Source organism: Pelophylax lessonae (assembly GCF_965119305.1).
Source record: "Pelophylax lessonae genome assembly, chromosome: 5".
NCBI lineage: Eukaryota > Metazoa > Chordata > Amphibia > Anura > Ranidae > Pelophylax > Pelophylax lessonae.
Window position 1 is genome coordinate 234786707 of NC_138772.1, and position 27604 is coordinate 234814310.

Genomic DNA, 27604 nt, shown 5'->3' on the forward strand with positions numbered 1-27604 from the left:
AAGTAACCATGTGAAAGGGAAAATGTAAATGATTAATGCAATAATTAGGAAGTTTTGAGCAAGGAAAAATGTTTTCTAGCAAAAAGTTGCCGAGTAATCAGCAGTGGAAAATTTGAATAAAAAAAATAATAAATAAAAATGTAACAGTTCATGTCATGACAGGAACTCATAAGTAAATACATAGCAGAGTTCCATAAGGTCATGGTGTCCATACAAAAGGGCAATGCTTTATTAGTCCTGCTTTAAATATGATGTAATTATTCATAGACCCAGATATGATTCCCAGTCTGTTGGTTATGACCCAGACAGGGGGGGGGGGGGAGTCAGGCATAGAGTCCATATCCTCCCCAGCCATCTTCTAAATATAGGAGGGCAGAAATTGGGCAGCCATACATAAATAGGTATGAGTCATATCAGGTCACTGCAAAAAGACTAGCACCCCTAAAAAGACACCATACACCTCCAGAATTAAAAAGTTTTAAAAAGAGTACTGTCCTGTTTTTGTCATGAAAAAGGTCCTTAGACATTATTGATTACCCTGAGGCCTATAAAAACAACTTTCTGTGTTGTGCCTGCAGGATGTAATTTAAAAGTCAGCCCATACAAAAAACTTTACTGCTGCTAGAGCTGTAATCTACAATCTAAAATGTACACAGCACCAAAGCCCCATTTAATATTTTTTTTTTTGCTGTACTCAAAAGTACCTATCACCCTTCAATGAAGGAGCTGAGTACAACCATCTGGAATTTAAATCCCTGTGCTTTGAGGCATTGCCCATACACATAATAATAAAAAGTTTGGAAAAGGAGCAAGATATGCCACCTAGGCCCCAAAGGGGACACCGGATACCTTTAGGAGGATCCCGGACATCCCATTAACAAGGGGGGGGGGGGGACAACCGCAATTAAATAGGGATTTGCCCCATCCTAGGGTTCCCCAAAATCCTCGGGAAAATCAAGAGCCATTAAGGCCCAGACCTCACGCCAGAACCGAGTAACTGGTTCTGATGGGGATCTGTCCCATATGTCTGAACCCGAGAGACATAGGCACCGCAGGAGGCGGAGCCAATAATTTAACTCTGTAAAGTTTTCAGCAGAATAGAAGCCAAGTTGGAACAGCTGATCAATTGGTTCACTCAGGGCACTGCAGCCCAGAACTAAAATAAAATCCATCTCTGGGAACAAATCCTGTAGCCAGCCAAAGGCCATAAAATCCTTAAATGCCCAAGTGGTAAGGAATCAGAAGGGATACACTGAATAGAGGTATAGGATGCAGAGGTTCCAACACCCTTTTATCCCAGGTAACAGCATTGAGGATCCTGAAATCCCTGTCAGGGGGGGATCTTGGTTGTGAGATACTAACTACCCTCCTATTTTTCAGTGGTCACTTCATCCCTCTGACTCAAACAGGTCGCTTAAAGCGGGCACATTTCAAAAAATCGCCAATGACGGTGATATCAAGGAGGATCAAACCCTAATGACGTAATGCGGTCAAGAGGTTAAAGGTTGTATACGGTAACCAAGAAGGAATCCTCAATGCCAGGTAGTTTGTTGCCTACAATAAATTGCATTGATGCCCCATAGGGGGAGATATTATTATTTTTTTCTCCTAAGTAGTAGGTAAAATTTAAACAAAATATTGTATTATTGTATTATTGTCCAATGCCTGGTATCCATAGCGATAAATACATCACCATGTTAATAAGCCCCAGAAGTCAGTCGCCCTAGGAAAGGTCGCATATATAGTCTCACCTTCCCTGGTGTCATATAAAAGGCTGATCACATGGTGGACTAAAGGAGAACTCTGAGGAAGCTTAGGGTACCAACATCGCATTGAAATGTCAATTGATAAGAATGTATATTCATACTGTATGTTTCATCCAATAGGAGGAGATTAACCTCCCATGCCAGGTCGTTGATTGGTACAGACGGTGATGTTTGCCAAAGACACAGCGATCGGATGGGTCATCTCTCCCTAGAGCACAGCTCAGGACGGAACCCCTCATTGCATCAGGTCCCTCTTCAGGAATCAAGCTGCGAGACGCCCCAGATTCTTGTTGACGGAAAGGAAGATTTGTTTCTACAGATCTTTGTGCATTTGATCCGAGGAAATCCATTGAGAGGAATCGCACTACCTCCTGTTTTCAATTGAAGGAGATGTGAGAATGGTGCATTGCCTATGTGAGCAAACCTCAGTCTAGGTGTATGACACTCTAGACCATGCTGAAACCATTCATTATCCAACCAACATCCAAGGTTGAATGTCCAAACCGATTTCTCAGATTCCTAATTGCCAACATTGTTTTACTGCGCTTTGAATGGTAGTTGCCAATGCCATTGCAGCAGTTAATTTCTGTCTCCATCAAAACTTTGCAAACTGGAGATGCAGATTTCAAGGAACATTTGAGTTTCTTTACCAGAAGATCAGAATTCAAAGAGACTAACAAGGAACAGTTGGTGACATAGCTAACATTGCAAAGTCGCTACGAACTGACATTTTGAACTGATTGTTTTTTTTTCTCTTCTCATTTTTTTATTTTTTATTTTACCGATTTACTTAAAAGTTATGAACAATTCCCAATATGAACTATTCTCTTACAAAAAGAGAACAAAACATTTTTTTTTTTCCACTACTCCTTAAAAAGCTTTCTTTCCAGATAGGCCTAAGTTTCTCACTTGTCTACTGGGAAGAAAGGGGGGGATATGTCGGGGTTATTGGGGGTTGATTAAAATAATAATAGGTAAAAAGAAAAATGATTTTAAAAGCCATGTATATTTCATATTATGCATATAAGAGATTCTGAACAGGATGGCGTCCATCTTGTTTTTAAGGTGAAACAAAGTTCATATATGTATTCTTGCAAAATGTCTCTCACAAGCTTACAAGAGAGCATAGAATTTCAACAATAGGGTCCTATACTGTCAGCAGACATTTCTATTTTCTTTTGTCATAAATAAGCTTATACATTGACATCTCTATCAGATAACAGATGTTAAGGGGATGGTAGTGTCAGTCTGTCTATAAGTATTTAACAATAGACAATGGCTCAGTGTTTTTCATCAGATATTTAAAGATGAACCATATACGTTTTTATAGATACATTATCATATGTGAGAAGATATTAGCCATAATCATATCATTATATTATGTAAGGCATATACATATATATTTAGGAATATTGTATCACGTTTTAGGTTTATATTCTCATAGTAGTATCTTACTTAGACTTAAAACTAAAGTGAAAACGAATTACTTCATGTTAAGGCATGTGGTAGGAGTGTTTATATAAGAATTGCTTTAGACTAGTTAAGTGCTCAAAGATGTTGTAAATATTACCAACTTAGACGAAATGCCTGACAACTTTGGCATGGTCATATAAGTAATGGCTTCTCACTAGCCGACAGGTCAATAGGTCATCAGATAACAAATTGTTTTAATTATGTTAAATACAAAATCTAATGAACGGTACGATACTGCCCTCTGGAGGCGAAATACCAGATGCAGTCTTGAGATAATTTCAGATATTCCCATATAAAAATATTATATTGTGTTAAATAATATAATTATTGAAATGGCATTACTTGCCAAGGTGAATGATGGAAATACAGGTGGACATTTATGTATGTACTGATAGTCTGGACAAAGTTTTATGTTGTGTTATATGATTAATCTCACATATAGAGGAATCATCCTTAACTTTATTATCCAGTATGGGGTTAATTATCAAAAGAGGTGTGTCTCTGACCTCACTAGTTTAGGTATAGAATATCCCAACCAATTGGGATAATGTTTCATCCCTCTGGGTTTAACTTATGGTAATTTTTATAGCTCTTTGTTCTTACCATATAAAAGACCAACCCAGATATGAGATACACACTTTACACTACTGACAACACACCTCACACTTACACCACACACGCTATTACATTTTTCAATAGACTCATCCAGACATACTCCCTGATCCACATCATTCATCTGAAACTTGGAGGAAACTCCTCCCTCACTGGCATCCATCTTAGGACTCTGGTAACACCATCTTAAGTGTGGTAATTATGCCTTGCTGTATTATTTGATTTTATTCAACAATTGTTTATTCTTTCCTTATATGTTTTATATTGCATATTTAAGGGTAATGAGATTACAATCCCAGCCGTATAAGCCATGGTATATTTTTCTCTAAAAAGCTGATTTTTGTTTTTATACATTTTTATTAATATCAGATTCAGTGCATTATTTGCAATTTTAAGTCTTCCGTTTTGCATGGCTTATTCTCATTCCTTCTGCAGTGGAATGACTTTGGGCTATGTGATTCGCAGACCATTGTAGTCTGTTTATATAGAACATTAATTTATGGCTTATACTATACCTGGGAAGAAATGGTAATCTTGCTTTTACTTTGGTTTCACTTTCACTTTGTTTTAGTTTCACTTTGTTTTACTTTCACTTTCATTATTGAGCTAAACATCACATTGCATTGATTATTTGAAGTTAGTATTTTTATGTAGAGTTATTTTTGTGTCACTTCTTGTTTGATCATATATTGTGTTTGCATGTCTTGAGAATAAATATTTTTATATATATATTCCATACTGTAGACTGTACTCACTAATATTGGTATATGCTTTTAAAAAGAAATTAATCAATTAAAAAGAATTCACGACATTGATTTATGGCAATAGGTGAAGACTCTCCTTTTTCACAGATCTTTGCTTATTAACCATAGACACTGCTATATTCAGGGCAGTATAAATATTCTGACATAGTACGAGCGCAAGAGATTTATTATTAAATATTCTTACATATAATGGAGGCACTGCTGAGATAATTATTGATTTCTTACATATGCCAATCATAAATATTGATCAGGTGACATAATCAATAACTTAAAAAAAAAAAAATTTGGGGAATTTTTTTTTTAATAATTATGAATGTTGATAGAAATGCCTTACACATGTCTACAGCAGGTATGTTCACGCTGCCAACTCTGGCAAGGTGTGAGTCCCTAATGGTAATGCCACAACCCCAGTAGATTTGGCACAGATCATAGATGTGTGGAAACACCTCTCTGAGTCTGAATGGTGGAATATGTAATGCTGGTTAGAGTCATACATCAAAATCCTCAGAAGTCGGGCCAAATATGGGCATCTGACATGGGTAGAGGACAACCTGTATGTATGAACTCACCAATAGTTTATCTAACACCAAAAGACATCAGGAAGTGTGATCACATACTTTTTGTCATGGCCAATCTTACTGTATCTTTATGAGGAACTGCACCAGAAGGCTCAGCAAAAAGGAGTTTAGTAAAGTTTCAATCTCCACTCCAAATAAATGAGAGTATGAGATTAGGAATCTCCTTGAGCAGGTGAAAGTTACCTCTATTGGGACACATAAGTTAAGAGAATGTAGCGTGAAACCGCAAAATAAAGTAGAATTGTGACAGAAGTTTCATCAAAAGTAAGTTGTAATGAAAGTAACCATGTGAAAGAGAAAATGTAAATGATTAATGCAATAATTAGGAAGTTTTGAGCAAGGAAAAATGTTTTCTAGCAAAAAGTTGCCGAGTAATCAGCAGTGGAAAATTTGAATAAAAAAAATAATAAATAAAAATGTAACAGTTCATGTCATGACAGGAACTCATAAGTAAATACATAGCAGAGTTCCATAAGGTCATGGTGTCCATACAAAAGGGCAATGCTTTATTAGTCCTGCTTTAAATATGATGTAATTATTCATAGACCCAGATATGATTCCCAGTCTGTTGGTTATGACCCAGACAAGGGGGGGGGGGAGTCAGGCATAGAGTCCATATCCTCCCCAGCCATCTTCTAAATATAGGAGGGCAGAAATTGGGCAGCCATACATAAATAGGTATGAGTCATATCAGGTCACTGCAAAAAGACTAGCACCCCTAAAAAGACACCATACACCTCCAGAATTAAAAAGTTTTAAAAAGAGTACTGTCCTGTTTTTGTCATGAAAAAGGTCCTTAGACATTATTGATTACCCTGAGGCCTATAAAAACAACTTTCTGTGTTGTGCCTGCAGGATGTAATTTAAAAGTCAGCCCATACAAAAAACTTTACTGCTGCTAGAGCTGTAATCTACAATCTAAAATGTACACAGCACCAAAGCCCCATTTAATATTTTTTTTTTTGCTGTACTCAAAAGTACCTATCACCCTTCAATGAAGGAGCTGAGTACAACCATCTGGAATTTAAATCCCTGTGCTTTGAGGCATTGCCCATACACATAATAATAAAAAGTTTGGAAAAGGAGCAAGATATGCCACCTAGGCCCCAAAGGGGACACCGGATACCTTTAGGAGGATCCCGGACATCCCATTAACAAGGGGGGGGGGGGGACAACCGCAATTAAATAGGGATTTGCCCCATCCTAGGGTTCCCCAAAATCCTCGGGAAAATCAAGAGCCATTAAGGCCCAGACCTCACGCCAGAACCGAGTAACTGGTTCTGATGGGGATCTGTCCCATATGTCTGAACCCGAGAGACATAGGCACCGCAGGAGGCGGAGCCAATAATTTAACTCTGTAAAGTTTTCAGCAGAATAGAAGCCAAGTTGGAACAGCTGATCAATTGGTTCACTCAGGGCACTGCAGCCCAGAACTAAAATAAAATCCATCTCTAGGAACAAATCCTGTAGCCAGCCAAAGGCCATAAAATCCTTAAATGCCCAAGTGGTAAGGAATCAGAAGGGATACACTGAATAGAGGTATAGGATGCAGAGGTTCCAACACCCTTTTATCCCAGGTAACAGCATTGAGGATCCTGAAATCCCTGTCAGGGGGGGATCTTGGTTGTGAGATACTAACTACCCTCCTATTTTTCAGTGGTCACTTCATCCCTCTGACTCAAACAGGTCGCTTAAAGCGGGCACATTTCAAAAAATCGCCAATGACGGTGATATCAAGGAGGATCAAACCCTAATGACGTAATGCGGTCAAGAGGTTAAAGGTTGTATACGGTAACCAAGAAGGAATCCTCAATGCCAGGTAGTTTGTTGCCTACAATAAATTGCATTGATGCCCCATAGGGGGAGATATTATTATTTTTTTCTCCTAAGTAGTAGGTAAAATTTAAACAAAATATTGTATTATTGTATTATTGTCCAATGCCTGGTATCCATAGCGATAAATACATCACCATGTTAATAAGCCCCAGAAGTCAGTCGCCCTAGGAAAGGTCGCATATATAGTCTCACCTTCCCTGGTGTCATATAAAAGGCTGATCACATGGTGGACTAAAGGAGAACTCTGAGGAAGCTTAGGGTACCAACATCGCATTGAAATGTCAATTGATAAGAATGTATATTCATACTGTATGTTTCATCCAATAGGAGGAGATTAACCTCCCATGCCAGGTCGTTGATTGGTACAGACGGTGATGTTTGCCAAAGACACAGCGATCGGATGGGTCATCTCTCCCTAGAGCACAGCTCAGGACGGAACCCCTCATTGCATCAGGTCCCTCTTCAGGAATCAAGCTGCGAGACGCCCCAGATTCTTGTTGACGGAAAGGAAGATTTGTTTCTACAGATCTTTGTGCATTTGATCCGAGGAAATCCATTGAGAGGAATCGCACTACCTCCTGTTTTCAATTGAAGGAGATGTGAGAATGGTGCATTGCCTATGTGAGCAAACCTCAGTCTAGGTGTATGACACTCTAGACCATGCTGAAACCATTCATTATCCAACCAACATCCAAGGTTGAATGTCCAAACCGATTTCTCAGATTCCTAATTGCCAACATTGTTTTACTGCGCTTTGAATGGTAGTTGCCAATGCCATTGCAGCAGTTAATTTCTGTCTCCATCAAAACTTTGCAAACTGGAGATGCAGATTTCAAGGAACATTTGAGTTTCTTTACCAGAAGATCAGAATTCAAAGAGACTAACAAGGAACAGTTGGTGACATAGCTAACATTGCAAAGTCGCTACGAACTGACATTTTGAACTGATTGTTTTTTTTTCTCTTCTCATTTTTTTATTTTTTATTTTACCGATTTACTTAAAAGTTATGAACAATTCCCAATATGAACTATTCTCTTACAAAAAGAGAACAAAACATTTTTTTTTTTCCACTACTCCTTAAAAAGCTTTCTTTCCAGATAGGCCTAAGTTTCTCACTTGTCTACTGGGAAGAAAGGGGGGGATATGTCGGGGTTATTGGGGGTTGATTAAAATAATAATAGGTAAAAAGAAAAATGATTTTAAAAGCCATGTATATTTCATATTATGCATATAAGAGATTCTGAACAGGATGGCGTCCATCTTGTTTTTAAGGTGAAACAAAGTTCATATATGTATTCTTGCAAAATGTCTCTCACAAGCTTACAAGAGAGCATAGAATTTCAACAATAGGGTCCTATACTGTCAGCAGACATTTCTATTTTCTTTTGTCATAAATAAGCTTATACATTGACATCTCTATCAGATAACAGATGTTAAGGGGATGGTAGTGTCAGTCTGTCTATAAGTATTTAACAATAGACAATGGCTCAGTGTTTTTCATCAGATATTTAAAGATGAACCATATACGTTTTTATAGATACATTATCATATGTGAGAAGATATTAGCCATAATCATATCATTATATTATGTAAGGCATATACATATATATTTAGGAATATTGTATCACGTTTTAGGTTTATATTCTCATAGTAGTATCTTACTTAGACTTAAAACTAAAGTGAAAACGAATTACTTCATGTTAAGGCATGTGGTAGGAGTGTTTATATAACAATTGCTTTAGACTAGTTAAGTGCTCAAAGATGTCGTAAATATTACCAACTTAGACAAAATGCCTGACAACTTTGGCATGGTCATATAAGTAATGGCTTCTCACTAGCCGACAGGTCAATAGGTCATCAGATAACAATTTGTTTTAATTATGTTAAATACAAAATCTAATGAACGGTACGATACTGCCCTCTGGAGGCGAAATACCAGATGCAGTCTTGAGATAATTTCAGATATTCCCATATAAAAATATTATATTGTGTTAAATAATATAATTATTGAAATGGCATTACTTGCCAAGGTGAATGATGGAAATACAGGTGGACATTTATGTATGTACTGATAGTCTGGACAAAGTTTTATGTTGTGTTATATGATTAATCTCACATATAGAGGAATCATCCTTAACTTTATTATCCAGTATGGGGTTAATTATCAAAAGAGGTGTGTCTCTGACCTCACTAGTTTAGGTATAGAATATCCCGACCAATTGGGATAATGTTTCATCCCTCTGGGTTTAACTTATGGTAATTTTTATAGCTCTTTGTTCTTACCATATAAAAGACCAACCCAGATATGAGATACACACTTTACACTACTGACAACACACCTCACACTTACACCACACACGCTATTACATTTTTCAATAGACTCATCCAGACATACTCCCTGATCCACATCATTCATCTGAAACTTGGAGGAAACTCCTCCCTCACTGGCATCCATCTTAGGACTCTGGTAACACCATCTTAAGTGTGGTAATTATGCCTTGCTGTATTATTTGATTTTATTCAACAATTGTTTATTCTTTCCTTATATGTTTTATATTGCATATTTAAGGGTAATGAGATTACAATCCCAGCCGTATAAGCCATGGTATATTTTTCTCTAAAAAGCTGATTTTTGTTTTTATACATTTTTATTAATATCAGATTCAGTGCATTATTTGCAATTTTAAGTCTTCCGTTTTGCATGGCTTATTCTCATTCCTTCTGCAGTGGAATGACTTTGGGCTATGTGATTCGCAGACCATTGTAGTCTGTTTATATAGAACATTAATTTATGGCTTATACTATACCTGGGAAGAAATGGTAATCTTGCTTTTACTTTGGTTTCACTTTCACTTTGTTTTAGTTTCACTTTGTTTTACTTTCACTTTCATTATTGAGCTAAACATCACATTGCATTGATTATTTGAAGTTAGTATTTTTATGTAGAGTTATTTTTGTGTCACTTCTTGTTTGATCATATATTGTGTTTGCATGTCTTGAGAATAAATATTTTTATATATATTCCATACTGTAGACTGTACTCACTAATATTGGTATATGCTTTTAAAAAGAAATTAATCAATTAAAAAGAATTCACGACATTGATTTATGGCAATAGGTGAAGACTCTCCTTTTTCACAGATCTTTGCTTATTAACCATAGACACTGCTATATTCAGGGCAGTATAAATATTCTGACATAGTACGAGCGCAAGAGATTTATTATTAAATATTCTTACATATAATGGAGGCACTGCTGAGATAATTATTGATTTCTTACATATGCCAATCATAAATATTGATCAGGTGACATAATCAATAACTTAAAAAAAAAAAAAAATTTTTGGGAATTTTTTTTTTAATAATTATGAATGTTGATAGAAATGCCTTACACATGTCTACAGCAGGTATGTTCACGCTGCCAACTCTGGCAAGGTGTGAGTCCCTAATGGTAATGCCACAACCCCAGTAGATTTGGCACAGATCATAGATGTGTGGAAACACCTCTCTGAGTCTGAATGGTGGAATATGTAATGCTGGTTAGAGTCATACATCAAAATCCTCAGAAGTCGGGCCAAATATGGGCATCTGACATGGGTAGAGGACAACCTGTATGTATGAACTCACCAATAGTTTATCTAACACCAAAAGACATCAGGAAGTGTGATCACATACTTTTTGTCATGGCCAATCTTACTGTATCTTTATGAGGAACTGCACCAGAAGGCTCAGCAAAAAGGAGTTTAGTAAAGTTTCAATCTCCACTCCAAATAAATGAGAGTATGAGATTAGGAACCTCCTTGAGCAGGTGAAAGTTACCTCTATTGGGACACATAAGTTAAGAGAATGTAGCGTGAAACCGCAAAATAAAGTAGAATTGTGACAGAAGTTTCATCAAAAGTAAGTTGTAATGAAAGTAACCATGTGAAAGAGAAAATGTAAATGATTAATGCAATAATTAGGAAGTTTTGAGCAAGGAAAAATGTTTTCTAGCAAAAAGTTGCCGAGTAATCAGCAGTGGAAAATTTGAATAAAAAAAATAATAAATAAAAATGTAACAGTTCATGTCATGACAGGAACTCATAAGTAAATACATAGCAGAGTTCCATAAGGTCATGGTGTCCATACAAAAGGGCAATGCTTTATTAGTCCTGCTTTAAATATGATGTAATTATTCATAGACCCAGATATGATTCCCAGTCTGTTGGTTATGACCCAGACAGGGGGGGGGGGGGGAGTCAGGCATAGAGTCCATATCCTCCCCAGCCATCTTCTAAATATAGGAGGGCAGAAATTGGGCAGCCATACATAAATAGGTATGAGTCATATCAGGTCACTGCAAAAAGACTAGCACCCCTAAAAAGACACCATACACCTCCAGAATTAAAAAGTTTTAAAAAGAGTACTGTCCTGTTTTTGTCATGAAAAAGGTCCTTAGACATTATTGATTACCCTGAGGCCTATAAAAACAACTTTCTGTGTTGTGCCTGCAGGATGTAATTTAAAAGTCAGCCCATACAAAAAACTTTACTGCTGCTAGAGCTGTAATCTACAATCTAAAATGTACACAGCACCAAAGCCCCATTTAATATTTTTTTTTTTGCTGTACTCAAAAGTACCTATCACCCTTCAATGAAGGAGCTGAGTACAACCATCTGGAATTTAAATCCCTGTGCTTTGAGGCATTGCCCATACACATAATAATAAAAAGTTTGGAAAAGGAGCAAGATATGCCACCTAGGCCCCAAAGGGGACACCGGATACCTTTAGGAGGATCCCGGACATCCCATTAACAAGGGGGGGGGGGGACAACCGCAATTAAATAGGGATTTGCCCCATCCTAGGGTTCCCCAAAATCCTCGGGAAAATCAAGAGCCATTAAGGCCCAGACCTCACGCCAGAACCGAGTAACTGGTTCTGATGGGGATCTGTCCCATATGTCTGAACCCGAGAGACATAGGCACCGCAGGAGGCGGAGCCAATAATTTAACTCTGTAAAGTTTTCAGCAGAATAGAAGCCAAGTTGGAACAGCTGATCAATTGGTTCACTCAGGGCACTGCAGCCCAGAACTAAAATAAAATCCATCTCTGGGAACAAATCCTGTAGCCAGCCAAAGGCCATAAAATCCTTAAATGCCCAAGTGGTAAGGAATCAGAAGGGATACACTGAATAGAGGTATAGGATGCAGAGGTTCCAACACCCTTTTATCCCAGGTAACAGCATTGAGGATCCTGAAATCCCTGTCAGGGGGGGATCTTGGTTGTGAGATACTAACTACCCTCCTATTTTTCAGTGGTCACTTCATCCCTCTGACTCAAACAGGTCGCTTAAAGCGGGCACATTTCAAAAAATCGCCAATGACGGTGATATCAAGGAGGATCAAACCCTAATGACGTAATGCGGTCAAGAGGTTAAAGGTTGTATACGGTAACCAAGAAGGAATCCTCAATGCCAGGTAGTTTGTTGCCTACAATAAATTGCATTGATGCCCCATAGGGGGAGATATTATTATTTTTTTCTCCTAAGTAGTAGGTAAAATTTAAACAAAATATTGTATTATTGTATTATTGTCCAATGCCTGGTATCCATAGCGATAAATACATCACCATGTTAATAAGCCCCAGAAGTCAGTCGCCCTAGGAAAGGTCGCATATATAGTCTCACCTTCCCTGGTGTCATATAAAAGGCTGATCACATGGTGGACTAAAGGAGAACTCTGAGGAAGCTTAGGGTACCAACATCGCATTGAAATGTCAATTGATAAGAATGTATATTCATACTGTATGTTTCATCCAATAGGAGGAGATTAACCTCCCATGCCAGGTCGTTGATTGGTACAGACGGTGATGTTTGCCAAAGACACAGCGATCGGATGGGTCATCTCTCCCTAGAGCACAGCTCAGGACGGAACCCCTCATTGCATCAGGTCCCTCTTCAGGAATCAAGCTGCGAGACGCCCCAGATTCTTGTTGACGGAAAGGAAGATTTGTTTCTACAGATCTTTGTGCATTTGATCCGAGGAAATCCATTGAGAGGAATCGCACTACCTCCTGTTTTCAATTGAAGGAGATGTGAGAATGGTGCATTGCCTATGTGAGCAAACCTCAGTCTAGGTGTATGACACTCTAGACCATGCTGAAACCATTCATTATCCAACCAACATCCAAGGTTGAATGTCCAAACCGATTTCTCAGATTCCTAATTGCCAACATTGTTTTACTGCGCTTTGAATGGTAGTTGCCAATGCCATTGCAGCAGTTAATTTCTGTCTCCATCAAAACTTTGCAAACTGGAGATGCAGATTTCAAGGAACATTTGAGTTTCTTTACCAGAAGATCAGAATTCAAAGAGACTAACAAGGAACAGTTGGTGACATAGCTAACATTGCAAAGTCGCTACGAACTGACATTTTGAACTGATTGTTTTTTTTTCTCTTCTCATTTTTTTATTTTTTATTTTACCGATTTACTTAAAAGTTATGAACAATTCCCAATATGAACTATTCTCTTACAAAAAGAGAACAAAACATTTTTTTTTTTCCACTACTCCTTAAAAAGCTTTCTTTCCAGATAGGCCTAAGTTTCTCACTTGTCTACTGGGAAGAAAGGGGGGGATATGTCGGGGTTATTGGGGGTTGATTAAAATAATAATAGGTAAAAAGAAAAATGATTTTAAAAGCCATGTATATTTCATATTAGGCATATAAGAGATTCTGAACAGGATGGCGTCCATCTTGTTTTTAAGGTGAAACAAAGTTCATATATGTATTCTTGCAAAATGTCTCTCACAAGCTTACAAGAGAGCATAGAATTTCAACAATAGGGTCCTATACTGTCAGCAGACATTTCTATTTTCTTTTGTCATAAATAAGCTTATACATTGACATCTCTATCAGATAACAGATGTTAAGGGGATGGTAGTGTCAGTCTGTCTATAAGTATTTAACAATAGACAATGGCTCAGTGTTTTTCATCAGATATTTAAAGATGAACCATATACGTTTTTATAGATACATTATCATATGTGAGAAGATATTAGCCATAATCATATCATTATATTATGTAAGGCATATACATATATATTTAGGAATATTGTATCACGTTTTAGGTTTATATTCTCATAGTAGTATCTTACTTAGACTTAAAACTAAAGTGAAAACGAATTACTTCATGTTAAGGCATGTGGTAGGAGTGTTTATATAAGAATTGCTTTAGACTAGTTAAGTGCTCAAAGATGTTGTAAATATTACCAACTTAGACGAAATGCCTGACAACTTTGGCATGGTCATATAAGTAATGGCTTCTCACTAGCCGACAGGTCAATAGGTCATCAGATAACAAATTGTTTTAATTATGTTAAATACAAAATCTAATGAACGGTACGATACTGCCCTCTGGAGGCGAAATACCAGATGCAGTCTTGAGATAATTTCAGATATTCCCATATAAAAATATTATATTGTGTTAAATAATATAATTATTGAAATGGCATTACTTGCCAAGGTGAATGATGGAAATACAGGTGGACATTTATGTATGTACTGATAGTCTGGACAAAGTTTTATGTTGTGTTATATGATTAATCTCACATATAGAGGAATCATCCTTAACTTTATTATCCAGTATGGGGTTAATTATCAAAAGAGGTGTGTCTCTGACCTCACTAGTTTAGGTATAGAATATCCCGACCAATTGGGATAATGTTTCATCCCTCTGGGTTTAACTTATGGTAATTTTTATAGCTCTTTGTTCTTACCATATAAAAGACCAACCCAGATATGAGATACACACTTTACACTACTGACAACACACCTCACACTTACACCACACACGCTATTACATTTTTCAATAGACTCATCCAGACATACTCCCTGATCCACATCATTCATCTGAAACTTGGAGGAAACTCCTCCCTCACTGGCATCCATCTTAGGACTCTGGTAACACCATCTTAAGTGTGGTAATTATGCCTTGCTGTATTATTTGATTTTATTCAACAATTGTTTATTCTTTCCTTATATGTTTTATATTGCATATTTAAGGGTAATGAGATTACAATCCCAGCCGTATAAGCCATGGTATATTTTTCTCTAAAAAGCTGATTTTTGTTTTTATACATTTTTATTAATATCAGATTCAGTGCATTATTTGCAATTTTAAGTCTTCCGTTTTGCATGGCTTATTCTCATTCCTTCTGCAGTGGAATGACTTTGGGCTATGTGATTCGCAGACCATTGTAGTCTGTTTATATAGAACATTAATTTATGGCTTATACTATACCTGGGAAGAAATGGTAATCTTGCTTTTACTTTGGTTTCACTTTCACTTTGTTTTAGTTTCACTTTGTTTTACTTTCACTTTCATTATTGAGCTAAACATCACATTGCATTGATTATTTGAAGTTAGTATTTTTATGTAGAGTTATTTTTGTGTCACTTCTTGTTTGATCATATATTGTGTTTGCATGTCTTGAGAATAAATATTTTTATATATATTCCATACTGTAGACTGTACTCACTAATATTGGTATATGCTTTTAAAAAGAAATTAATCAATTAAAAAGAATTCACGACATTGATTTATGGCAATAGGTGAAGACTCTCCTTTTTCACAGATCTTTGCTTATTAACCATAGACACTGCTATATTCAGAGCAGTATAAATATTCTGACATAGTACGAGCGCAAGATATTTATTATTAAATATTCTTACAATGTTTATGTGAATACTGTCTTCACACTTGTATGTTGACTCAGTTACTGATGTTTTGACATGCTCTGGATTGTAAAACGTGTTTATTCCAATAAACATTTCCTGATTTTAAAAAAACTGAGAATGTTTATTAGGGATGATCGAACGGTCGAATTCCAAACTTTTTGCGGAAAAAGTTCGGAATTTGGCAACCAGAACCGACCAAAATGCAATGGGACAGGAACTGCCCAAAAAATGCACAATAAACGCCTGCAACAAAAACGCCCAGGTGTGTTGTTGCAGGCGTTTATTGTGCATTTTGTGGGCGTCTTTGGAGGCAGGCATAACATCTGAACTTCTGTATAGGGGTATATATACACACACACATATATGTATATATACACATACACACATATAGGTGTGATAGGAGCGGAGCCACATCCCTGCAAATAATTTAATTAGCGCAGGCATAGTGTTCCGCTACTTTCACACCTATATGTGTGTATGTGTATATATACATATATGTGTGTGTGTGTATATATACCCCTACACAGAAGTTCAGATGTCATTCCTGCCTCCAAAGACGTCCACAAAAAAAGCCCAATAAACGCCTGAAACAAAAACGCCCAGGTGTGAAAGGAGCGGAGCCCCATCCCTGCTCTACTGCAATTCTAAGACAAATGATTTTTTTTCTGGTTCTGGACATGCTACAGAGCTGAAACTACACAGGTACACTTTTTAGACCACCCAGACACTAAATCCAAAGAAATCTCTTTTTTTTTCAAAATTTTTTTCAATAATTGGCTCTCTATCAAAAAACGACAATTTTTAAGAACTTTTTTTTGTGTGATTAATAGTCCCCGGGGCATGACCCAGAACCCTAGGCACTTTTTAGGGGCATTTATTGGGTTTTAGGGCTTCAAAATGGTGTTTTCTGATTACCGAAGTTCGGGTCCCATTGATTTCAATGGGGTTCTGGAATCCAGACCCGAACTTTCAGGAAGTTCGGGTGTTCTGGTCAAACCAAACTTTTCAAAAGTTCCATCATCACTAATGTTTAGGAGTTTTGTCAATTGGTACATTAGGAGGACAACTTGGGGCATTTATGGAACCGACCTCAGAAACACAATGAAGAGGAGGAAGCAAGACAGATCTGAACCAAATACCATCTGGTGTGTACTTTCAGAATAGCCTCTACCAAAGCAATATTCAGTATTCCTGTAAACGAGCGTAAAAGCAGCTGTGTCACAAATCAAGGTCCCTTTCATCAGAGAAATCTTTAGAACAATCAGTCATATAAGAGAACCTTGTTTAGGTGCCAAGCAGCAGCCTATAGATTAAGGTGATGCCAACCCCACCTGAGCTCTGTGTGCATCATTTTTCATACAGTGTAATCTGATCAACTACTGTTTCCATGCCTCCAGTCTAATGAAATGGGCAATCTGTAAGAACCGCTCAATGGGAGGCATTTCTAAGGTTTCCTTACGATACTGTAATATAAAGGAACACTGTGGGTAAAAATATGTCCAATTTTATATAACCCCCTATTTAGTCACCACCGGAAAGGCCTTAAAGTGATATTAAAGCCTTGGGTTTTTTTTGTTTTTTTTTAATAACAAACATGTTATACTTACTTGCTCTGTGCAGTGGTTTTGCACAGAGCAGACTGGATCCGCCTCTTCTTGGGTCCCGCGCTGGCGCTCCTGACTCTTCCCTCTTTTGAGTGTCCATTCACAAGAGAAGACACCCCCTCTGTCTCCTGATTGGCTACCTAGCTGCCACTGGATCGAGAGGGGGCTCAGGTAAGTATTAGGGGAGGGGGGGCTGCTGCACACAGAAGGTTTTTTTTACCTTCATGCATAGAATGTAGAAGGTAAAAAAAAAACTTGTGCCTTTGCAACTACTTTAACATCTAGGCCCAGTGGAAAAGGTGGATTGTTAAAAATATGACCTTGTCCCACCTAAAGCAGCAGTAAATGTGGTTTTACAGAACATTACAATTCTCAGGGACAGCATTAGTGATGCTGTGTTGTGGCATCACATACATTGCATGTATAATAATTTAGTTTGCTTTTACATTATTCATTGGATTACACACAGCAACAGCAACACAATATGCTTAATTTCCACTAAAAAGTCTTTTTGGGGTTGTTTTTACAGAGGTGATTTTTTTTTTTATTTAGTGTGTAAGTGTAAATTTAGCAGTGGAAGTAGCAGAGACAATATAGCAAAAACTATTGGAAAATATACAATTAAAAAAAAACTAAAGCCAGTGTCAAACAAGTCACATAGCATAGCTTGAGATCTTTTTGTTAGTACCACACTGTACTGTGAACAAAGTGTCGAACCTAGAGTGCACCTAAAAAACATAAAAACCACAAACCCATATTCCAGAGACCAGGCTGTTATGCAGATCAAAAAAAAATTACGGTGCAATGTTTCAGAGACAATAGTCAAACATGTGGCACAGTGGATGGGAAATAGGTAAACAGTTTCATTTGGGTCCAGGGCAGCTATGTAAGAGGTAGAGACAAGTTCACTTTTTTCAATAAATGATAATTAACGAGTATGAAATTTCAAAAACAGCAGCCATAATATGTAGATTCACTGCTCATTGTGCAAGCATTTTTACTTGGCCACTATGTTAGAGAAAACAATGAGGCATATTTTATTGTTAAACAAAATTAACTTTAATATGTCACAGTCAAGAGCCAGAAATATTTCACAGACACGCTGCACACCATGTAAGCAGGGTGCTTTCTCAGAGCCGGACAGTATGAAATCACTTTTTGCAATGTTAGAAGGAGAGAACAGGCAGATCTCATCTGGAATAAACAAAATAACAGTGTCTTTTTTTAGACTAAAAAATTGTACATATTTGCAGTAGAATTTTTGAAGCAGTTTTGACAGTTTTCAGGCAGATTTCATATACAAAAATGACTGTATTTTCTAAAGCCGAAGACTGAAAAGCTGTAAAGATCTGAATCACACCCTTCAGACATGTATTGGATAGGTTGCAATTTTGAGGGAGTGGGAAAGGAGATTGTAAGTGGAAAAAAATAGTGTCCTTATTTATAGATTTGCACCACAGCTATTAGGACTTTTGGGCCAGGCTGCTATTTAGGAGTGATTAGGAGTGATTGAGAATGCATATTGCATCTAGGAATTACTATTGTTGAATTGAATTGTTGAATTTGCAAACGTTAGCCGCAAACTTTCTCAAATGTCCGCGAACCGCAAGTTCGCGGCGGGCCCCATTGACTTTAATGGGAGGCGAACTTCAAAAACCTTGAAGTCATATTTGCAGCCACAAAAGTCTTACTAGCTGTGCACAAATAGTCCCACCACATGGACAATGTCATAACAGAAGTATTGCAATTGGAAAAGTTGCCCTAAAAATTTTTTTTTTTTTTATTTACAGCAAAAAATGTTTTTTTTTTTCCTAAATCAGCCAGAACTGACAGCTTCCGGTAAACACATGTCAAATACATATAGGGTCCATTCACACATCTGTAAAATGGGTCTGCATCCATTCCACAATTTGGCGGAACGTTTACAGACCCATTGATTTTCAATTCCAGTCTGAAAAATTAGGCATTCACAGGATACGGAAGTAAGTGTTGGCCATTCCAGGCCCCAAAAATTAGCCCACATGCGTTTACCTGACAGCTAAGAACGTTGTATTCTGTGGCTGAAGGTACATTAGGCATTCACAGGATAAATAAGTAAGTGTCGGCCATGAAAGGCCCCAAAAATTAGCCCACATGGCCTTACCTGACAGCTAAGAACGTTGTATTCTGTGGCTGAAGGTACATTAGGCATTCACAGGATAAATAAGTAAGTGTCGGCCATTCCAGGCCCCGAAAATTAGCCCACATGGGTTTACCCGACAGCTAAGAACATTGTATTCTGTGGCTGAAGGTACATTAGGCATTCACAGGATACAGAAGTAAGTGTCAGTCATAAAAGGCCCCAAAAATTAGCCCACATGGGTTTACCCGACAGCTAAGAACGTTGTATTCTGTGGCTGAAGGTACATTAGGCATTCACAGGATACAGAAGTGTCGGCCATAAAAGGCCCCAAAAATTAGGCATTCAATGGACATGAAATGCCTTTTCTGCAGCTGTATTTACCGAAGACAGGAACCATGAACTGTTGTGGGTGGATGGCGGTCTGGCGGATATTTTTGGCCTGTCATGAGGAATTGTAATCAAACACGGTCTACTGGTCACATGTGTTGAATTCTTCAGAGATCCATGCCTCATTCATTTTTATAAATGTGAGGTAGTCAACTGTCATGAGCTAGGCGAGAGCGCTTATCGGTCATGATCCCCCCTGCTGCACTGAACGTCTTTTCGGACAGGACACCGGACGGGGGAAAGCCAACAGTTCCATTGCAAATTGTGCAAGCTCTGGCCAGAGGTCAAGCCTGCCCACCCAGTAGTCCAGGGGTTCATCACTCCTCAGAGCGTCCACATCAGCCGTTAACCCGATGTAGTCAGACACCTGTCGGTCTAGGCGTTCCCTGATGCTGGATCCGGAGTACAGCTGTCGATGGGTTGGCTGAAAGAAGGATCTCATATCTGAGGTGACCAACACATCTTCAAACTGCCCTCTTCTTGCAGGCGCTGTTGAATTGCTACCCGCACACTGAAGCATGAACGCCCCCATTCACACTAAACTGGAAGTGGTGTAGTGTAACGCTCCTGCGTTTTCTGAAACAAGATGGATTTGCAGCTGCAGAAAAACTCCACTCAGCAGTCATGTAGAGATACGTTGAAATACCAATTCCAACTCCCAAGACTCATCACTGTGGTCTGTCTGATTCAGCATACAAATATACACACTCAATAAGATGTTCCTGGAGTGATAGATGTATATTGCAGTATAGTGGTGATGAGCTGAAGAGACAGGTATGAACAGTGACAATAGGTGAACAGCACTTGAGAGAAATGTTCATGAGAGTATAGATGGTAACAGGTAGGATGCAGATAGGTTAGCAATCATGTATGGTAGTAGGTGGTAGGATAGCAGATGACATACAGGAGAGACTAACCCAGTGCAAGGATAGATGTTAGTAGGCTCAAGAGCTAGCAATCTAAATAATAGTGCAGATGATAGTAACAGTCCTTAATATGCAGAGCTAGATAGTGTAAGCTTAGTAGGAAGGTTATGGAGGATTCCCCTGCGGGGTACTTATCACTAATAGCAAGCAGTAGTAGAGAGGTTCGGTATGAGCGAGTGATCCGGTAGCGGAATACAGGGATCAGTAGCGAGGTTCCGACAGCGAGGTACGCTTGTAAGCATATGAGCTTCAAGGCAGGTTGAAGAGTGAAGGTTGAAAGCAGCATGCCGGGAGTGATCGGGTGGCGAGACACAGGATCAGATATGAAACAAGTTCAGGTAGCGAGATACAGGAGCGAGTAACATCTGGTATGCCAACTTCAGACAGGGACGATCCAACCATGACGGTTGAACGAACATGTGAGTGAGAACCCAGGCGGTTGAAATATCCGCTCTGCGGCGCTCAGTGATGACAGCATCAGTCTTAAAGGTGTATGCGCACCTACCAGAAGAGAATGGTGGGACGCATACACTGAATTGGAAAGTGGAATAAGGGTACCAGAGGTACCAGAACATTACAGTACCCCTCCCTTAAGGCCGGCTACGGAAGGCCTCTAGAACTGGTTTTTCCGGGTATTTCGCGTGAAAATTGCGAATCAGCCTAGGGGCATGTATATCAGAGGTATCCAGCCAGGTGTCGTCTTGGGGCCCATAGTTCTTCCATCGTACTAGATATTGGAGTCTTCTTCTGTGGATACGAGAATCCAGAATCTCCTTTATCTCATATTCTTCTCCGCCTTCAACTTGTACAGGAGGTGGAGGTGGGATGGTAGGCCTTATTCCTTGGTCAGGAACATGGGGCTTCAGTAGCGACACATGGAAGATGGGATGTATCTTGAGGTCTGTTGGTAATGTGAGCTGTACTGCAGCTTTTCCAATAAGTTTCCTGATTGGGAAGGGTCCCAAGAATAGAGGCTCAAGCTTTTTGCTAGGGATCTTTAATCTTAAGTTTTTTGTTGATAGCCAAACGAGGTCCCCAATAGCATACTGAGGAGAAGGTCTTCTACGAAGGTCATAGTACTTTTTTTGTTGACTATGAGCGTGTGAGATGGTAGTATTAAGTAAACCCAGAGAGTCTTTTATTTGGGTAAGATAGTCTGAGGCTACTGGGTTACTTGATGGAAGGATGCGTGGTGGAAGAATAGTGGGATGAAACCCATAGTTCAAGTAGAACGGACTCTGTTTGGTCGTACTGTGGGTTGCGTTGTTGTAGGTAAATTCTGCCAGAGGGAGGAGATCCACCCAATCATCCTGTAGGTATGATGTGTAGCAACGTAAATATTGCTCGATGCACTGGTTGACTCTTTCAGTCTGTCCGTTGGTCTGAGGATGGTAGGGAGAAGTGAGCTTTCGCTCAATTCGTAGTATGTGACATAGTTCTTGCCAAAACTTGGAGATGAATTGTGATCCACGGTCAGACAAAAGAGTTTTTGGAATTCCATGTAACTTAAAGACATGTTTCATCAGTAGTTCCGCTGTTTGTTTGGACGAAGGTAGTCTGCGAATAGCAACGAAATGTGCCATCTTTGTCAGATGGTCCACTGACACTAAAATGGTATTAAATCCTTTAGAAGGTGGTAGTTCTACTATAAAGTCCAAGGACACAACTTCCCATGGAGTCTGGGGTATTGGTAGACTGCATAGTAGACCGGATGGTTTTGTAGTGTCAATTTTGGACCTGGCACAGACGTTGCATGAAGAGACAAATTTTTGTATAGATGTCTTCATATCAGGCCACCAAAACTGCCTGGTAAGCAAATTAAGGGTGTTTGTCATACCCATATGTCCTGCCATAGGCACATCATGTGACAATTCCAAGATCTTGGTGCGCATAGTAGGGGGTATGTGCATGTGCAGAATCTCTTCCTTCAAGGAACGGACAACCCCAATAATACGCTTGTAGGGTATTATAGGAACGGAAGGGATTTCGGAGCAATTATCTTCAGTTAATCGTGATAGCGCATCCGCTTTTTTTTTCTTGTCTGCAGGTGTGTAGGTCACTAGGAAGTTAAATCTTAGGAAGAATAGTGACCATCGTACCTGCCGGTGGGAGAGGGTTTTGTTAGTCTGAAGATATTGAAGATTTTTATGATCTGTATATATGAGTATTGGTAATCGGGTGCCTTCAAGTAGATGTCGCCAATTCTCCAGAGCCAGTTTTATAGCAAGCAGTTCCTTTTCACCCACTGGGTAATTCACCTCTGGGCTGCTTAGAGATTTAGAGAAGAAGGCGACTGGATGGAGTGGTGAAGTATTTGTTGGTCGTTGGGAGAGTACTGCTCCTACTGCCATATTTGACGCATCTACTTCCAGAATGTATTGGAGGGATGGGTCTGGGTGGCGTAGTATGGGAGCAGAGGTAAAGCTTGTTTTTAACAAGCGAAAAGCTTCATTTGCTTCATATGACCATTTAAATGTTTTCTTAATACTTGTGAGTTGTGTGAGAGGTCTCACAATGGCAGAGAAGTTCTTGATGAACTTTCTATAGAAGTTTGAAAATCCAAGGAATCGCTGTAGTGCTTTGCGGGTGGTTGGTATAGGCCAATCCTGAATACAGGATATCTTACTCATATCCATCTTGATTTCTGTTTTGGATATGATGTATCCTAGGAATAATACTTCTTCTTTATGAAATAAGCATTTTTTTAGTTTCACGTGAGTTTATCCAGTGTGAGTAATCTGGATAACACAAGTCTTACATGTTTTATATGTTCAGACAAGGATCGTGAATAAATAAATATAGCGTCCAGATATACCACAACACAGACATCAAGTAAGTCTCTAAAGATATCGTTTATGAATCGTTGGAAGGCTGCGGGAGCGTTACATAGCCCAAATGGCATTACAAGATATTCGAACAATCCGTATCTGGTTCTGAATGCTGTCTTCCACTCATCTCCATCACGGATTCGGATTAGATTGTATGCCCCTTTCAGGTCCAATTTTGAAAAGTAGGTAGCTCCACGCACTTGTTCAATGAGTTCAGGGATAAGCGGCAAAGGATAGCGATCTTTTACTGTAATGGCGTTCAATTGCCTATAGTCGATAATAGGCCTGAGACTTGAGTCTTTATTGCGGACAAAAAAAAGTCCTGCAGCTGTGGAAGAAGTGGAAGGTCTAATAAAACCTTTTGTCAAATTCTCATCCAAGTATTCCTTGAGATGGGAAAGTTCATCCTGCGAAAGAGGATAAACATGACCAAAAGGCAATTTACTAATTGGGAGTAGATCAATAGTGCAATCATAATCCCTATGGGGAGGCAGTATTGCTCAAGAAAAACTTCGGACAGATCCTGATAGCATAGTGGTGCAATCTCATCTGACACCACAGGCAGGATCTTTCCATAAGACGGGAGGTTACACGTACTCTCGCAATAGTAAGAGAGGAAGGTTAGGGTCCGTTTCTTCCAATCTATGGTTGGTTGATGTGTGTGTAACCAGGGAAGTCCCAAAACAATGGGAAAGTGGGGCGAAGATAATAGGTCGAAGGTAGTGGTCTCCGTATGAGACTCGTTAGTGGTGACTAGGAGTGCTTGTGTCTGATTAGTGATTGGGCCAGAAGCTAACGGAATACCGTTAATAAGACTCGCAGAGACAGGCTTAGGTTTTGAAATAATAGGTACTTTATTTAAAGTAGCAAAACGTATATCGATATAATTTCCGCAAGATCCTTAGTGGTAATCCTAGTCTGGTCCCATTGCAATGTCAAACGAACAAAAAGATAAGGGTTAGTAAATGAAGTTGTCAATCCCCCTAGGAGGACATGTGAACACTCACCCTCTTTTTTGCGGACAAGGGGACAGACGCTTATCATGTGATCCGGGGATGCGCAGTACAAGCAAAGATTACTGGATCATCTCCTGGCTCTTTCAGTAGTTGATAAAGGTGGGCGTATGGTTCCTACCTCCATAGGAGTAGGGTCAACGGCCGAAATCCGAGAAGGACTGGACAATGGCATTCCCATTTTTTCAGCCTTTCTTTCTCGCAGCCTCCTGTCTATGTTGATACTGAGTTGTATCAAAGCATCCAGGGTGTCCGGTAAATCCGCTCGGGCGAGCTCGTCTTTAACGGCTTCTGATAGGCCGAGTCTAAATTGAGTTCTCAGAGATGTATCATTCCACCCTGAATCAAGGGTCCATCTTTTGAACTCTGCTACAAAGTCTTCTACAGGTCTCCTACCTTGTTTCAAGGACCTCAATTGAATATCGGCAGTACTCTGCCTATTGGGGTCATCATATAGACTAGCGAGTTCCGCTAGGAATAAAGCATAGGAGTTGAGAAGCTGATCATATTTCTTTAAAGAGAGAGTCTGCCCAGGCCCGTGGATCACCCGTTAGGTATGAAATAATAGTACAGACTTTGATATGATCAGTAAGGTAGGTACGAGGTTTTAGCAAGAAAAGTAACTGACAGGCGTTTTTGAATTCACTAAATTTTTTGCGATCACCTGTAAACACTAGAGGAGGATTTATTTTGGGTTCAGGGGGCTGAGCAGCGGCAAGTTGTGATAGACGGGTTACCTGCTGCTTCAGAGCCTGATTGTCTTCTTTTAATTCAGTAAGAGCGTGTATTAACGCAGTCACTTGTTGTTTTAATTGTTTCACTTGAGTGGGTAAATCTGCTGAATCCATTTTAGCTTTGTTCAATCTGTAACGCTCCTGCGTTTTCTGAAACAAGATGGATTTGCAGCTGCAGAAAAACTCCACTCAGCAGTCATGTAGAGATACGTTGAAATACCAATTCCAACTCCCAAGACTCATCACTGTGGTCTGTCTGATTCAGCATACAAATATACACACTCAATAAGATGTTCCTGGAGTGATAGATGTATATAGCAGTATAGTGGTGATGAGCTGAAGAGACAGGTATGAACAGTGACAATAGGTGAACAGCACTTGAGAGAAATGTTCATGAGAGTATAGATGGTAACAGGTAGGATGCAGATAGGTTAGCAATCATGTATGGTAGTAGGTGGTAGGATAGCAGATGACATACAGGAGAGACTAACCCAGTGCAAGGATAGATGTTAGTAGGCTCAAGAGCTAGCAATCTAAATAATAGTTCAGATGATAGTAACAGTCCTTAACCACTTAAGCCCCGGAAGATTTTACCCCCATTCCGACCAGGGGGTATTTTGCGATTCGGCACTGCGTGAATTTAACGCACAATTGCGCGGTCGTGCGACGCTGTACCTAAACGAATTTGACGTCCTTTTTTTCCCACAAACAGAGCTTTCTTTTGGTGGTATTTGATCACCTGTGCGATTTTTTGATCACGCGCTATAAACAAAAAAAGAGCGTCAATTTTGCAAAAATAGCAATATTTTTCACATTTTTTTATATGAAATTCCCCCAAAAAAAATTGTAAAAATCAAAATTTTTAAAAATTTTCGGCCAATTTATTTTATGCTACCTATGTTTGGTAAAAAAAATCGCAAAAAGCGTATTTTGATTGGTTTGCGCAAAAGTTATCGCGTTTACTAACAAAGGGAAAGATTTTTGTCATTTTTGTTGTTTTTTTTTTTAACGCGTAATGGCGGCGATCTGCGATTTTTTTTGCGGTACTGCGACATTGCGGCGGACAGATCGGACCCTTGACTGACATTTTTGACACTTTTGGGGTTACCAGTGACATTTCTACAGTAATCAGTGCTATACATATGCACTGTTACTGTAAAAATACACTGGTAGTGAAGGGGTTAACTTTATTTGGAAGGGAGGGGCTGTGTGTGTCCCTAGGGGCGTGGTTTCTACTGTGATTGGCTGTGGCTCTAGCTGTAAGGACACTGATCAACGGATCTACATACCAGATCCGTTTTATCAGTGTCTTTGCAGCGAGGAGAATGACAGGCAGTTTGTTTACACAAGCTGCCTGACATTCTCCCTCTCCCCCGCCGATCGCCGAGTGACCGGCGGACATCGGGTCCGCTGGTCACACGCGCGGGGGGGTCCGTGACCACGCGGGAGCGGGAGCGCGCCCCGGGGGGCGCGCGCTCGCTCCCTAGACCCTCACAAGCAAGCAACGTAGCCCTACGTTAGTTTGCCTGTGAGGGGCTGACCGCCGACGTAGATAGTCGTGCGGCGGTCGGCAAGTGGTTAATATGCAGAGCTAGATAGTGTAAGCTTAGTAGGAAGGTTATGGAGGATTCCCCTGCGGGGTACTTATCACTAATAGCAAGCAGTAGTAGAGAGGTTCGGTATGAGCGAGTGATCCGGTAGCGGGATACAGGGATCAGTAGCGAGGTTCCGACAGCGAGGTACGCTTGTAAGCATATGAGCTTCAAGGCAGGTTGAAGAGTGAAGGTTGAAAGCAGCATGCTGGGAGTGATCGGGTGGCGAGACACAGGATCAGATATGAAACAAGTTCAGGTAGCGAGATACAGGAGCGAGTAACATCTGGTATGCCGACTTCAGACAGGGACGATCCAACCATGACGGTTGAACGAACATGTGAGAACTTCGGCGGTTGAAATAGCCGCTCTGCGGCGCTCAGTGATGACAGCATCGGTCTTAAAGGTGTATGTGCACCTACCAGAAGAGAATGGTGGGACGCATACACTGAATTGGAAAGTGGAATAAGGGTACCAGAGGTATCAGAACATTACATGTAGTGGCCTGGCTCCAGCTCATCATCCAGGATAATCTCGTCCTCATTCTCCTCCCATCCACGGACAACACCAGAGATCCCAGACAGGTTTAAAGTATTCTCTTCTTGCTCCTCTTCATTCACCCCGGCACCATCCCCCTCTGACTCCTCTTCAGA